We start from the raw sequence: 15,814 nt of genomic DNA on the forward strand, positions 1-15,814 counted from the left end.
ATTACTCAGAAAGACAGGATAGTGTTTATTCTTGAGGGAGGAGGCTCCAGCTGGGGAAGCGCACACTGGATTTAAGGTTGCTGCTCATGGAATCTATACATATGCTTTAAGTACCTTCTGCAAAAACAGTGTTTCACAATTTTAAAAATTAAATTAATACATAATGAAAAAGAAAGTGCCATGAATACTCTTCATTTTGCACATATTAGTTCAATCTCTTTCTCTACTTCTCAAGAAAATATAGTATGTTGTACACTGACTATTAAAAAAAATACATTCTTTTCTGAGTGAAGCACTGAGCTGATTTTGTCTCCTCTTGGAACTAAAATTTTGATTGCTATAACAAGGTTGCTGCTGCTGCTTATTTGCCTCTGACTCTTTGTGACCCCATGGATACTGGAGTGGGTTGGCATGTCCTCCTCCAAGGAATCTTCCTGACCCAGAGATTGAACCCATGACTCCTGCATCTCCTGCATTGCAGGTGAATTCTTTACTGCTGGGGAAACCCTGTAACAAGGCTGCATATATCCTATGTGTATATTTATCTCAGCAGTCTTTTTAGTTAAGAATTTTTGAAAACAGTAATAGATTCAAATGTTGACTTAAGCAGATTTAAATAGTCCTATAAATATTGGGTTGGCAAAAAAGTTTGTTTGGTGTTTTCCATAAGCTGGCTCTAGTAGTGTTCAGTTGCCTTTAACTTCATTCAAAACAACTGTATTGTGACAACTGTCATAAAAGAGTGCTTAAAAAAAAAAACTTGTCAAAATTGGTGAATTTTTGTGTAGACATTTTAATATAGAAGACGGAAGAAAAAAGCAATATTTTTGGCATGGTATGTTTTATTATTTCAAGAAAGGTAAAAAATACAACTGAAATGCAGAAAAGGATTTGTGCAGTGTAGTTGCTGTGATGGACCCAAGGTGTCCAAAGTGGTTTGTGAAGTTTTGTGGTGGAGATTTCTTGCTGAATCCATGGTCAACGGTCTGGTAGTCCCAGTTGAAGTTGATAGCTATCAAGTTGAGATATTAATTGCGAAAAATCAATGTGGGAGATAGCCAACATACTCTAAATATCCAAATTAAGCTTTGAAAATCATTTGCACCAGCTTAGTTATGTTAATTGCTTGGATGTTTGGGTTGCACATAAATTAAGTGGGAAAAATCTTCTTTTTCTGATCATACTTCTGCATGTGATTCTCAACTTAAACATAACAAAAATGTTCCCTTTTTAAAAAACAAATTGTGATGGGAGATGAAAAGTGGATACTGTACAATAAAGTGGAATGCAACAGATTGTGGGACAAGCTAAAAGAAGCCCCACCAACCACACCAAAGGCCAATCTTCATCCAAAGAAGGTGATGATGTTGTGTTTATGGTGGGATCGGAAGGGAGTCCTCTATTATGACCTTCTTCTGGAAAACCAGATAATTAATTCCAACAAGTACTGCTCCCAATGAGCCCAACTGAAGGCAGCACTCGATGAAAATCATCCAGAATTACTCAAAAGAAAATGCATAATCTTCCATCAGGATACTACCAGATGCATATTTCTTTGATGACCAGGCAAAAACTGTTACAGCTTGGCTGGAAGATTCTGATTCATCTGCTATACTCACCAGACATTGCACCTTCGGATTTCCATTTATTTCAGTCTTACAATATTATTTTAGTGGAAAAAATTTCAATTCCCTCAAAGACTGTAAAAGGCACCTGGAACAGTTCTTTGCTCAAAAAGACAAAAAGTTTTGAGAAGACGGAATTATGAAGTTGCCTGAAAAAAATGGCAGAAGGTAGTGGAACAAAACAGTGAACACATTGTTCAGTAAAGTTCTTGCTGAAAAATGTGTCTTTTATTTTACTTAAAAATTGAAGGAACCTTTTGGCCTATCCAATATAGACAGAGTTTTGAGGTTAAATTTGGATTTTTCCTCACTAAGGAGCCAGGGAAAACTCTTAGTCAATAGTGCTAAACTAAGTTAGTTTTTAAGTACAATCCACATAACTCTTCTCTCTTTGTCAAAGTTCTGAGAATGCTCTTCTATTTCTCACACTCTTGTTGGACACCACTGCTCTGTTACTTGCTTAGGTTTGGGTCTTTATGACTCTCTGTGGGAAAGGCTTGCTATTTTTGTAACTGCTTAAAGTTCACTTATTTTAAAAATCTTTTTTGGCAGGAAAAGATAACTACTAACTGAGGGTTAGAAATGGTTTTCTATTGCATGTAAATGTGGTCACTTTGACACCCTGGCTCATTGTTATCCACCCCCTCTGGGCCTCCTACGTAACCTTTTTTTTTTTTTTTTCAATTTCTTATATTTTTTCCCTTTTTATGTTTTTTAAATTTTATAAACTTGACTTATTACACCGTGTGAATTTAAGGCATATAATGTGTTACTTTGATACATTTATATGCTGTAATATGCTCGCCCTTGTAGTAATATTTACCGCATTACATAAAGATAGTACAATATTGTTGTCTATATTCATTACACTGTGCACTAGATCTTTAGGACTTTTCTGCAAGTTTGTACCCTTAAATAATATTTGTCTTATCCCCCCATCCTCTAACCCCTAGGAATAAACATTTACTCTAATTTTTTTTTTCAGGTTTAACTTTTTTATTTCCACTGTGCTGCAGGCTCTACCATAGCATAATTCGACAACTTGAGACCTGTTTTCATGTGAAAAGTGTGGCTTCCTTGGTGGCTCAGATGGTAAAGAATCCACCTGCAATGCAGGAGGTTCAGGTTCAATCCCTGGATTGGAAAGATCCCTTGGAGAAAGGAATGGCTTACCCACTCCAGAATTCTTGTCTGGAAAGTCCCATGGAAAGAGGACACTGGCTAGCTATAGCTGGTGGGGCTGCAGAGAGTTAGACATGACTGAGCGACTGAACACACACACACAAGGTACTTAATGAGAAGCAGACTTACCTCCTGTTCTGTTTCCCACAGCTTGGGATATTCAATTAAGAATAATTGGCAATAGGATAATTATTTAATTTTTAATGACTTTCTTATGGTGATTTGGGTTGATAAGTAGCTTGTATATTTTAAGCAATTACCTCTTCCTATTTCTGAGGTTATATCATCATTTGAAAACACATTGGTCGAATTGGGAAAAGTACTCAGACGTAACCAGATTCAAATGCTGAATAGATGGGTTGACAAATGAGGACACTGTTACCAGTTTAATCCCCATATGGGCCAATTAGTTTCACATAGAGAAGAACTCTGTTCCAAAGCCACAGATTGCACCATTAACCCCAGTCAGCCGTCTCCAAATTGTGTGTCATTGATCACGAGAGGCCCAGGTATGAGTGTCAATAGCTCAGAGCAAACCCATCATCACCTCTGAGAGCAGAGCCATTCTGTTATCTTACACGTTCTTCACCTCACAGGTGAAGGAATATTACAGTAAGACAGAAAAGCTGAAGACCTCTCTGCTCCATTTCCCGCACTCCACAATCCTATTATAAAGGGTGAAAAATTACAACTGCATAGCTTCCATTTTGGTAAAAAATCATCATGCTTTAGAGGGAACTGGTAATAGCATTATTGATAAGCAATACAACTGGCAAGCAACAAACAGCTTGTGGATTCACTTCACCAATGACTAACTCCATGACTAAAGGTATCTTGGAAATCCTAACATTGACCCAAACAGAGAAGAAAAGCTAAATACATACTTTTCTGAAAACCTTGTTACTCCTGGTTAGTTTGTAGAGTAACAAAAACGAATATCAAAAGTACAATTATATCAAATACGAAATCTATCACATGTGACTCCTGAAACAGTCTAAAATGTAAAGGTTTGTTAATCTTGGATTTTTCTGGCAAGAATACTGAAGTGGGTGGCCATGCCTTCCTCGAGGGCATCTTCCCCACCTACGATCAAACCCATGTTTCCTGCATTGTAGGCAGATTCTTTACTGCTGAGCCACCCAGGAAACCCCTTGTTAATCTTACTCATCCTCAAAACAAACAAAATCTTACCTAATTTAATTCCTTGCTATGAAGAAAGTTTCAGAGCCATCCTTAACTTGGGACTAAGCCTGAAAAATTATCTCAAAAGGTAATTTGGGGTAAAATGGGGTCAAATTAAAGTAATTTTAGAATAGGCATTAATTAAAATAATGTCATCCTTACCATCACTTTGGCAAACCTATAATAGATGTTTTGATATGTGTATCCATTTAGCATACTTATCTTTTGGTAATAGAATGCAATTAAGTTAAAGATAAAACTGATTTTAGCAAAAAGCGGATGCAGTTCTACTTTGTAACAGCGCCAACATTCTTGGTTCTTCATGAACCTTTTGAATTAAGCCCAAAATTTAGAGGATAAAAAAACGATGATTTAAATCTAATGACTGGGAGCCTGGATAGATATCCTTTGTGAGTCATTTCTTCTCTTAGGTAGGAACTACTTTGCAAACAGGTTTGGAGTTCATGGACATTTTCTATCCTATGTTCCACATGATGTTTATTTTTCCCATTCCTTGTCATTCTTGCTGTTCCTTACCCTGCAAAGCCACCTGAACACTAGAAAAAAAATAAAGTTTCTTTATCACCGGTTTCAGAGAGTAAAATAACTCCTTTTTCTCCTCCTGAGTTTGGATCCCAACTGAAGAATGCATACAAAAGGTAGGTATTGGAGAAGAAAACAGCAACTTTACATTAGCACAAGTCAGAAATGTGCATTTAAGCCTGCAGACAAGTGAGCTTGCTCATAATTCACACCAGAACCAGAAAACCACAGGCTACATCGGGAGAGTAGTTCTCTGTTGGCACAAGGGGAGCAGGCATGCACCCCAAACACAAGGACCTGAGAATGGGTTAAGTGCCTGTAGGAAGTCTGGGGGGAATTCCTATGCGGGCATGAAGGAAGCAGGATTTGGCATAGTGAAGCACAGCACGACCACAATGCAGACTTCAGCTAATCCTCCGCGTGTGTGTGTGTGTGTGTGTGTGTGTGTGTGTGTTGCGGGGGGCAGGGGGTGGGTAGTGCTGTGCTGCGGGAGCAGTAGAGAGATCTGGGGATATGGATGGGCCTATAGGCTTGTTCTAAATTGAGGCAAGGGGCTAGCCCTTACATCCCAGACGGTAGTCATTGGGAAGGGAGTGTGATCTAGGATAAAGCTGCTCTCAGTAGAGGACAATTCCTAGGAAGGGGACTTAATTAAGAAGTGTCAATGACCAACATTCTGAGCAGCTGGAGAAATGTCTGCTTCAGTCCTCAAAGGAGGGGTTGCAGATCTGGGCATGGTGCCACTACAGTGTTGAAGGAACTCAATCAAATGCATGACATATACCGCCTTCTGTTCAAGGCACTAAAATGCAAGTTATGATTCAGTTTTCGTCCTACATGCATCCTACAAGTATTGCGCTTGGCCTTTCCTCCTCTATGTCATGGAGCACTGATGCCAGCAAAATTTCCCCACCTGTCTACAAAACTTTTTCTATCCATGCAAATACTTTCCATGTTCACTCTCATCTTGGAGAAGTATCTACCTTCCATTCAAGGTAGGTACTATTATCTTTATTCACCTCCCATATCCTTTTGAAACATTCTTCAATAATCCCCTCTTTCCTTCATTTTCAATCTCTCTCTCTCAATTAGCTCTTTTTTCCTTTTCCCATTTATATTGTCTGATTTCTCTCCTTCTTAAAAAAAGGAAGTCTCATCACCCTGGATCCCCTTCTGGCTATTATTTCACTTCTCTGTCCAACTTTTTGAAAAACATGAAATGATCTGACGGATCACTGGCTTCAGTGTAAAGCAGACCTCAGTGTGAGCCCCCGTTCTGCCCCTTGCTAGGCTAGAAGAATTTCTTAATTTTGTTTTGAAATTTGTCATTTATCTCTGAATTTACTTCATCACTTGTAATGTGGGAATGGCAATTCCTACTTAATGAAGTTGTAATGAAGGTTAAGATTAGAGTACGGTAGAATAGAAATGGTGGGTGTGAATTTAATTTCCCAAATTCAAGGGTTTCTAGAACGAACTATATTTCAATTTTGGGTCTCCATTAGGGTGAGTAATTAGAAACTTCCTTTCTGCCTGGGGTTGTCAAGAAGTCCTGGAGGAAAGGCACTGGGGAGACTGGCTTCCATGGTATCAGTTCACGAGAAGAGAAAGGGCTATTGGTCTTGGCTGTACACACTGGCATCCTCTGAGATGTCAGTTATCTCAATTGCCCTTTGCTGCTGAGCTATCCCTTAGTCCCCTCAGTGTCATTTGCTGATGTGCGGGAACTGCAGTGCTAATCTTACCTCATAGTTGAGCGTGGGGATCTCGTATGTCCTCTTAAACCTCAGAAATCCCGGTCACACAGGAATTGTGTTGCTGCCCAAGTTAAGCTGCGCACCTGGAAGCTCTGTGGGGACTGATCGCGTACATTAATCATAGGGACGAGACAACCCCTGGCCTTTCCATCCATCTGGAATCTCACAAGGAAAGAAACACAACTCCTGTCTTTGGAGTCCTGAAGACTGTCAGGTTATTTACTCATTTTCCCACTTGGGCTGGCCCTTCCCCAGAAACCCACCCATCTCCTCCTGCTAGCCTGAGGAGCATTTTAGAGGTGGCACAGTGAGTGAGGCCTTGTTCTAGGCATTGCATAGTCTCCCAAGCCTGCTGTTTAAAGCCCTAGAGTTTCCATTTCTGCCGAAAGGCTGCTGCTGCTGCTGTTGCTGCTGCTGCTGCTGCTGCTGTTGCTGCTGCTAAGTCACTTCAGTTGTGTCCGGCTCTGTGCAACCCCATAGACAGCAGCCTACCAGGCTCCTCTGTCCCTGGGATTCTCCAGGAAAGAACACTGGAGTGGGTTGCCATTTCCCTCTCCAAGGCATGAAAGTGAAAAGTGAAAGTGAAGTCACTCAGTCGTGTCCGACTCATAGGGACCCCATGGACTGCAGCCTACCAGGCTCCTCTGTTCGTGGGATTTTCCAGGCAAGAGTACTGGAGTGGGTTGCCATTTCCTTCTCCACAGAAACTAAAAAGCCAGGAAAGGATGCCTTTCCTTGTCAATCTGTTCTACCGTCTCTTTCCTGAGGCAATGATCTAGCACTGTAAATGTTGAGAAAGAGCTAGGGGAGTCATAACCCAGAAAACAAAGGTGAATATTTCAAAACAGCGTCCTGCTACACTTAAGCAAAATGCCAGAGGGGAACTTACTCAGTTCTCAGTTGTTGTTGTTGTTTAGTTGCTAAGTTGTGTCCGATTCTTTTGCAACCCCAGGGATTGTAGCCCGCTGGGCTTCTCTCTGTCCATGGAATTTTCCAGGCACAGAGCACTGGAGTGGATTGTCAGTTCCTTCTCCAGGGGATCTTCCCAACCCAGGAATTGAACCCTCACCTCCTGCACTGGCAGGCAGATTCTTTACCACTGAGCCACCAGGGAAGTCCAGCTCATAGTAGGTTTCAATAAATATTAGTATCTATTTCCACTACTCCACTATCCCCTCTTCCTCAATTGGCCATTTCCTCATTAACTCTTTGAAGCTATCATTCCCATTATACCATGAAATTGCTTCCATAAAAATAACCAATGATGTCCCAGTTGTAAAATTCAATAGAGACTTATCAAATTTTCTCTTTTATTTGCCCTTCCTTGACAGCATTTCCACTGGCAAATACATCTCCCTCCCCCTTGTCGAAACTTTCTCAACCTTGGCTTTTACAACTTCTGTTTCTCTCCTTACTCATTTGGCTATTTATTTTTCCCTCCGTTCTTTTTTTTTTTTTTTCTGCCCTCAAGAATTAGCGTTTGCCAAGGTTCACTTTTTAGGATCACACTGCTGCCTGCTGTCATTTACCCCATGCTCTGATGCAGACCCATAGCTTCAGACCAAGTCTTCTAGTCTGACCACCATATTTTCATATTCTCAAATGCCTCTAATATTAAATTAGCTAATTCCTACAGAGTGCTTAACACAATCATGTTAGCCACTGTATTTATTACCACATCTAACTGAAAGTCTGAAAAGTGTACATTAAATTTAATATTAAAAATGGTCCATTTTCTCTTCTCTCTCTCATAACCTTGCCTCTTAACAACCCTCCTCCCCAAAATAAGCACTAACAACCATAGTGTGTACATGCTCACACACACACAAACACACACACACACACACACACACACACACACACTCCTCATCCCAGGGCCAGGAGGGCAGAATTCTGGACATCATCCTTCATTCCTCTTTTTCATACTATCCCTTTGCCCACCATCTAATCACTCTGCCCTGATGGTTCTACATCAGAAATTAATCAGGAGATTCTTCTTTCTTCTACCTCTCCAGTGCTCTTACATAAATATAGACTCACGTTTTCTCATGATTATTCTTCAAGCCCAGCTCAAATGTTTTCATGTCACTGAAATTTTCCCTGCACCATTTTTTTCCCCCTTGGAGTTCCTGATGGTACCCTCTATTGCTTTTGTGTTCCTTTCACTGCCTGGAATGTTTCCTTCTGCCTTGTCAATTTCTGGACCTCATTTTATTTTACTTATTTTTTATTGTTTTGGTCAGGCTATGTGGCTTGTGGGAACTTAATTTTCTGACCAGGGATCAAACCTGGGCCTTTGGCAAAGAAATGCAGTCCAGTCCTATCCACTGGTCTGCCAAGGAATCCCTAACCTCATCTTAAAGCTCAATTAAAATGTCATTAACCTCTCTTTAGGAGAAGGCAATGGCACCCCACTCCAGTACTCTTGCCTGGAGAATCCCATGGATGGAGGAGCCTGGTGGGCTGCAGTCCATGGGGTCGCTAGGAGTCAGACATGACTGAGCGACTTCACTTTCATGCCTTGAACACCTATTAACCTCAATACATTTTTTTTTTTTTTTGGTAACAGCTGATAATTTTTTATACACCCCTATAGCTCGAATGGTAAAGAATCTGCCTGCTAGGCAGGAGATCAGGGTTCAGTCCCTGGGTTGGGAAGTTCCTTTGGAGAAGGGGATGGCAATCCACTCCGGTATTCTTGCCTGGAGAATTCCATGGACAGAGAAGCCTGGCGGGCTACAGTCTGTGGGGTCGCAAAGAGTTGGACACAACTGAATGGCTAACACACATGTAAGTAGGAAACAGCAGATATTTATCCTACAAAGAGAATATGCTTTTCAATAGGCATTTAAAACTGAAATTTTAACTGAGAGCCCCAAATACAAAAAAAAGAGAAGTGAGATTTCAAGTTAGGTAACTATTAAGAAGAAAATAATTCAAAACCTATTTTATAACTCAGATATTCTTGTTCACTTTAAGAATATCAAATAGTTGAGACAGAGGTGATCTGTGTATGGACTATACTGGGGAAGGTTGAACTCACCATCTCCAGTGGGGAAGGGATGGAGAATGCTTCTTCAGCTCATGCCAGAGGGGCAGCCATGGGCTTCCGTGGGATCAAGTGTAGAGCTTGGGATATGTTCATTCCCTGCATTGAGGGGATCCATCGAAACTGGGAATCAGGTTGCCCAACTGTTTCTATGGCAGAACTACAAGGGAGAGAATGGTCAACAGGTGAGTATTTCCCAAGGCCCAGATGAAGCACCACAGGAGAGAAGGAGTGGGCTGGAGCCATCTTGAGTCTGCCTAGGAGACCTCCGCAGAGGCTGGGAGGACCCCAACAGGGAGACTTCAATAGGGCTGAAGAAACTGAAGCTGAAGAGTGAGTAGGAATAGGCAGCTAAAAGAAAAGGTGCATTGCCCACATTGTAGGGGTTGCAGTTAGAGAAGTCTGGAAGAAACTCTCCAAAGAGCCCCTGGAGAGCCAACCTGAAACACAAACAGGTCATGGGCCGGTGATCTTCGTAGTCCTGTGCACACAGACTATGCTTGGTTTAATGCTCTTCTTTGCTCTTTTAAAATTCTTCATTCTTGTTCCACAGTGGCGCCAGAATTTCCGTTTTGCACTGGGTCCTGCAAGTCCTAGTGGGTAGGGGGGTTATGTATGTCAGGCCAAGAGAGTGCAAAACTGGATTACAACAGACAAGCTAGATAAGAACTGTTTTGCTCTTCACCCTGAGACTGCCTTGTGGGGTGCAAGAGGAAAACGAGATGGAGAAATAGAGAAGCAGAACTGTTTTTCCCATACAGGCTTTCAACCTAAAAAAAGGCTTGAATTCTAAATTAAATTCAGGGTTTTGATTAAAATCTAATTTTTGACTGAGAAGTATTTGCAACTGAGAGTGGCCATAGTTTTACTTAGGAACTAAAGGTGAATAGAAAAATTCTGATACTGAATTACCTCTTACCATAAAAAAAGCAAACTAGGATTATTTAATGAAATAGTGCAAATACAGCAATTGAAGGGCTTTGTAGTGGGTATAGATTTGAATCATTCCAGTTGATCCAGAAAGTATTTTCATTAGCAGAAGTTGTGTTTTAAAATAGATGGGGAAACTTTCTGGAACAGAACTGTATTTACATGAGATAACTAAGGAAGGGGTTGAGGTGATTACCTAGGTGAAGGTTGGGAATTTACTGTCATTATTTCACTGCTAGCTGTTGTGTTAAAAAGTTCAGTCCTCTCAAAGCAGGTTCTGAAACAGCTAAAAAGGCGCATCATCTCAGGAAGTCAAAATTATATCCTAAAATGAGGTTGTGGGATTAAAATATGGCATTATTGGTATTACTGCATACCTTTATTTAGCTGCCATCCGAATAATAATATGTATGCTCTTGCTTTGGAATCAGAACCTGGATTCTAGGTCAACGCCCCACAAGCAGTTATTTGATTGTGGTCAATAACTTTCTGTGGGCTCTCTTGATGGCTCAGTGGGTAAAGAATCTTCCTGTAATGCAGGTGAGACAGGAGATTTGGGTTCCATCCTTGGGTCAGGAAGATCCCTGAAGGGGGAAATGGTAACCCACTTCAGTATTCCCGCCTGAAAAATACCATGGACAGAGGAGCATGGCGGGTTACAATCCATGGGGTCACAGGGAGTCAGACACGACTGAGCGACCAAGTCCACACACACACCATGACACATATAAAAAAAATTAAAAACTTTGTGTTCAGACCCAAGGGTTCTTAAATATAAGTATTAGGTTGCTAACAGACTTAGCTGTCTAAGAGAGAGCATGATAATATCAATGCAAAAATTTTCATTCACCCTCTAGTAACATAGTAGGGAAAAAAAGTCTGCTAATAAAACAAGGGGGAGGTTTCCAGAGAACTTTAAGTATCCCCTTTGCACGTGGCATCAGATTAGTGACATACTTAACCCTCGGGTATTCTCATGTGTTACTAATCTAGCCCCATGTCTTATAAAGACAGTATCTGTGAAAAAGAGAAAAGACAATTAGTATTGATAACTATTGTAACTTACTCTTCTGCTACTTATACCTGGACTTAAACTATGCTCTTCTGAAAATTGCTCTATTATCATCTAGGATATTCATTAGTTATAGTTATAGACTTAGCATGGTTATTTCAGAAACCAACTGTGGCAGAGACTGGCTGGCTGTTCATCAAACCAATTTCTTTTTCTTTATGGGCTAGACTCCTTTTCATGGGTTGCCTTGTAGTTTGCTGGCTTTGGAGTGTTCTAGCCAGTGGAATGTGAATAGAATTGAAATGCACAAAACTTCTCTTGAGTGATCCTCCATGTTTTGCCCCTTTCAGCCAGCTTGCTGTCATGATTACGTGTTGAACATGTCATAACTCAAACATGGAAGAAACTTTATTCTTATAAATGCTTGCCCGCCATTCTGAACTTTACGTGGATGAGAAATACATTTCTACTGTTGTATGCAGGACAGATTTTCACATTTGTTTGTTTTACCAGTTAGTGTTAACAGATATATTTATGTTTATGGTAAAGGAATTTTAGCTTGCTGATCAGTCACTATGTTTTAGATACCATCTAATATTTCGTCACATTGAATTCTCATAATACGCTGTTGAAGTAGTTGTAACCATCCTTGCACCAACGAAGAAATTAAGGCTTAGAAGAGTTCAGAAACTTGCCTGAGACCTAAACTCTGCAGAGAGAGGATTTGAACTCAGATTTCCAAGTATGCAATGTGTGTTCATGATCTTTCCAACAAGCCATCCCAAGAGAAGAGTACAGCATAAACTGCACACAGGACACAGATTTATTTGTCCATCAAACATATTTTGTGCATACTGTGTGTCATGTTATATTCTAGATACTGGAGACAAGATATCTTTGTTATTAAAGCACAGAAACAGTAACTTAACTTTTGTTACCTGATGTCCTGCAATTCTCTATGTGCCTTCTAGTTTAAGTTACTCCCAAGCAATGCTTGGAGGAAGGCATGGCAATCCACTCCACTATTCTTGCCTGGAGAATCCCCATGGGCAGAGGAGCCTGGCGGGCTGCAATCCATGGGATTGCAAAGAGTCGGACAAGACTGAGCGACTAAGCACAAGCAACGGTAGAAGTACTAACAAATAGCTCTCAGTATCTTATTTACTCATTGACAGTCAAGAAGAGTAAATATTTTTCTTAAGATATATAAATAACTAGTATTGAGAGATGTTAGTTTTAAGAATTTCTGGCTTAGTAAAGAATGAGGGTATGTCTCTAAAATTTAGGAGGGATATTCCCATAGATAAACATACTCCTGTTGCCCATATTATTGGAAAGTGATGACAGTGAAGAGGAGAAATCTAGAAAACAGTCTATATGGAGTACCATCATCTCACAATCAGCAGATTCTCCAAAACTCACGATGGCACAGTCTAAGAGAAAGAACAATGCTAGTTAAATGACAGTGCTATAATCAATTCCTACGTAATAAAAGCTGACATGCTTTTATTACAGAAATGGATGAAACTACCATAGTAGAAGAACAAAACACAGAAGAAATAAAACTACAGCTTTTCAAATACATGAAGCCTAGGGTACATAATCCATGGCAGTTTATACAATATTTACTTGTATGTTGTAATCCGGTTAAGATTTAATCCAATCTGAAGAGACTGAGAAAAAATTTGAGGCAATATGGCTAGCTTTCCTCATAGCTCAGTTGTTAAAGAATCTGCCTGCAATGCAGGAGACCTGAGTTTGATTCCTGGGTCAGGAAGGTCCCCTGGAGAAGGAACTGGCAACCCACTGCAGTATTCTTGCCTAGAGAATCCCCATGGACAGAGGAGGCTGGCAGGCTACAGTCCACCGGGTTGCAAGAGTCGGACACAACTCAGCGACTAAACCACTTAGCGACTAAACCACCACCATGGCTCATAAGACAAATTTGATTCTCAGAAATATGTCGACGTTAAAACTGGAAATAAAATTGCAGTTGATCAGAGATATCTGGTAATTCAGAATATCACAAGTCTCAGAGTTAAGTATTTAACAGAGCTTTCAAAATACTCTTTTTAACACTGGTGTCATAGGGACTATTTTCTTATAAAGTGACTTGGGTTATTATAGAATAAAAATCTGACTCATTTTTGTTACTCTTAAGCAAGAAATTTTTAATGAAATCACTTTACCAGTAGGGACTGTTAGAGGTCTGATAATTACGGCAATAAATTATATACTTTTAATACACAGATAAGCTGAATAGAGAGGCTTCCCAGGTGGCTCAGTGGTAAAGAATCTGCCTGCCAAGGAGGGAGATGCAATTGAGAGATTCAGGTTCCATCCCTGAGTCAGGAAGCTCCTCTGGAGAAGAAAATGACAACCCAGTATTTTTCCCTGGAAAATTTTATGGACAGAAGAGCCTAAAGGATAGAGTGTATATTTATTATCAGTTCACCATGTGCTGGGAAATATGGGAAAAGGAGAAAGGAAGCAATTGGGGACTTTTACTTTTGGGTGGACTGTACATCTTAAAAAAGCATATTTTATTCTGAAACTGTCAAGTGTAGTGTTTCCTTTGCAAATGGAGAAAATTGATTTTAAAAGCCCTTTCTTTTCTTATTAGGTTAGGTTCCATACTCCTTCCTGTCCACAATCCCAATAGATGTGCCTTTCACAACAGATGTCGACACAGATGTATAAATACAACTCCCTATGTAAATACCAGGGGTATAGTGTAAAAGAATGATTACCAACCCAGTGTTGTCAGGAAATGGAAAAAGCACAGTAGGAAGTGCCCTTCAGAAGCAGTAAGTCTTCTACAGAAAGAGCCCAAAAGCACTACCAAGAACCTTGCATTGGAAGAAATAGCAGGTACATCAACAAGGCTAGAATTACATGGTGAAATGATATGATTTTTTCAAAGTGTTCCAGAAGCAACAATACGTGGTGTCAGAAAAAGTAAACTTTCATAACTTTCTGGAGTATGATGTATGGGTAAAAAAAAAAAAAGGCCATTTTGCGAAAAAACAAACAAAAAAACCCAAAACAAAACCATCTCCTTTATAAACATTCTCAGGAGCCATGAACTTCAAAAGAAAGCAATGCTGTCTTCGTAGTGAATGCAATACATCATGGCCTCCTCAAAGTCAATGAAAACTGTATACTATCTCTAAAAAATGTGAAATTTTAAGGTTGAATTACGATGCTACTGTAAGGTGTACACTATTATGTGGCGGTTACTGCTTACAGGAAGCGCTGGGATGGCTCTTCCGAGAGAGGTTCTAGGACTGGACAGTAAGGTCTCCCCTCTGTACTGACCCCAGAGGTGCAGAGGGGTGGGGTCGCTTCTCGCCCCGCTGCTAGTTTTCGGGGGCGCGCCCCTACAGGGAACGGCCCATCTCGGGGGCCTCAGGTCCCGGCCCTCTAGCTCCCGGCCCGACCCCCCCCGAGCTGCGGCGGGCGGGAGGAGAAGCCCCGGGCTCGGCTGCTCGCGGAGGGCAGAAGAGCCTCCACTCCCGGGCCTCGGGTGCCTGCCGCACGCCACGAGGGCGCGGGGGAAACCCACAACTTCCCGCCCAGGAACGACGCCCCGCTACTGGCTCCGGCTGGGGGGTGTTCTCGCGAGAGGAGAGGGGGCGCTGGCCGCCGCGGGCTCGGGGGCTCGGGGAAGCCCGCGGATGGGGGCCCGCGGGGAGGGGGCAGAGGCGGCGGGCCGGCTGGGGACGCGGGGAAGCCGCTCCCGCCAGTCGCCGTGCGCCAGCCCCTGACGTCAGGAGTTTTCCTCAAAGTCAACAACAAGCCCGCGGCGGCGGCGAGAGCTGATCGCGGCCGCCCCAGCGGGAGGAGGGGGCGGGGAGGCGGCGGCGGCCCCCCCACCCCCCAGCGGGGCGCGGCCCTAGAGGAGGCCGCAGACCCCCGACCCGCGCCTGGCCGCCAGGGCCTCTCAGAGCCTCCCCCCGCCGCCGCCTCGCCTCGCCGGCGCGAGCCGGCCCCCGCCCGAGCGGAGTTTTCTGGTGATGAATTGAATTTGTAGCCGAGATCCGATTCCCACGTAGAGTCTCCGCCCCCTCCCCCCCGCCGCCTCCCTCCTCCCGCCGCCGCCGCCGCCGCCGCCGCCGCCTCCCGCTCCAGCTCCGCGGCCCGGCCGGCTCCCTCCCTCCCTCCCCTGCAGCCCGCCGCCTGCCCTCCCGCCGGCCACACCGGGCTCCAGGGGGGCCAGAGGCTCTGCGGGGTGGGGGGAGGACAGGAGGGGAGGAGGAGGGAGGGGGACCCCCGAGTCGCCCCCTCTCCTCCCCCCGCCCCCCGGCTCCATCCTCCGCCGCCGCCCGAGCAGCTGCGGGGCCGCCGCCGCCGCCTTTGCAGGTAACAGCCACCGCCCCCCCACCCCCACCCCACTCTCGCCCTCTCCCCGCCGCGCCTGCACTCCCTCCGGGGCCCCCTTCGGGCGGGGATGGCGGTGGGTGAATGAGGTGGGGGCGTCCGGCTTGTCACCGCGCCGGGGGCGTGGGCGTGGGGCTGGATCGCCGGGGGCTGG

At 43.1% G+C, this 15,814-nt stretch overlaps 1 protein-coding gene and 1 long non-coding RNA gene across 5 annotated transcripts in view; one reads left to right on the forward strand and one right to left on the reverse strand.

Moving 5' to 3' along the window:
- Window positions 1-848: 848 nt before the first annotated feature.
- Window positions 849-15,098, reverse strand: LOC121820773 (uncharacterized). The gene is made up of 4 exons (XR_009595811.1): window positions 9,779-15,098; window positions 9,333-9,487; window positions 6,278-6,390; window positions 849-1,774 (listed from the first exon to the last, which is right to left on the reverse strand). It is a non-coding gene; the product is annotated as an uncharacterized LOC121820773 (long non-coding RNA).
- AKT3 (AKT serine/threonine kinase 3) overlaps window positions 15,065-15,814 on the forward strand; it is a 281,577-nt gene continuing 280,827 nt past the window's right edge. For all 4 annotated transcript variants that reach the window (XR_009595810.1, XM_060396454.1, XM_042257196.1 and 1 more), the window contains exon 1: window positions 15,065-15,642. The gene's annotated coding sequence lies outside the window, so the exon portion shown is untranslated. The remainder of the gene's footprint in view (window positions 15,643-15,814) is intronic.

Source organism: Ovis aries, chromosome 12, assembly GCF_016772045.2.
Source record: "Ovis aries strain OAR_USU_Benz2616 breed Rambouillet chromosome 12, ARS-UI_Ramb_v3.0, whole genome shotgun sequence".
Taxonomy (NCBI): Eukaryota; Metazoa; Chordata; class Mammalia; order Artiodactyla; family Bovidae; genus Ovis; species Ovis aries.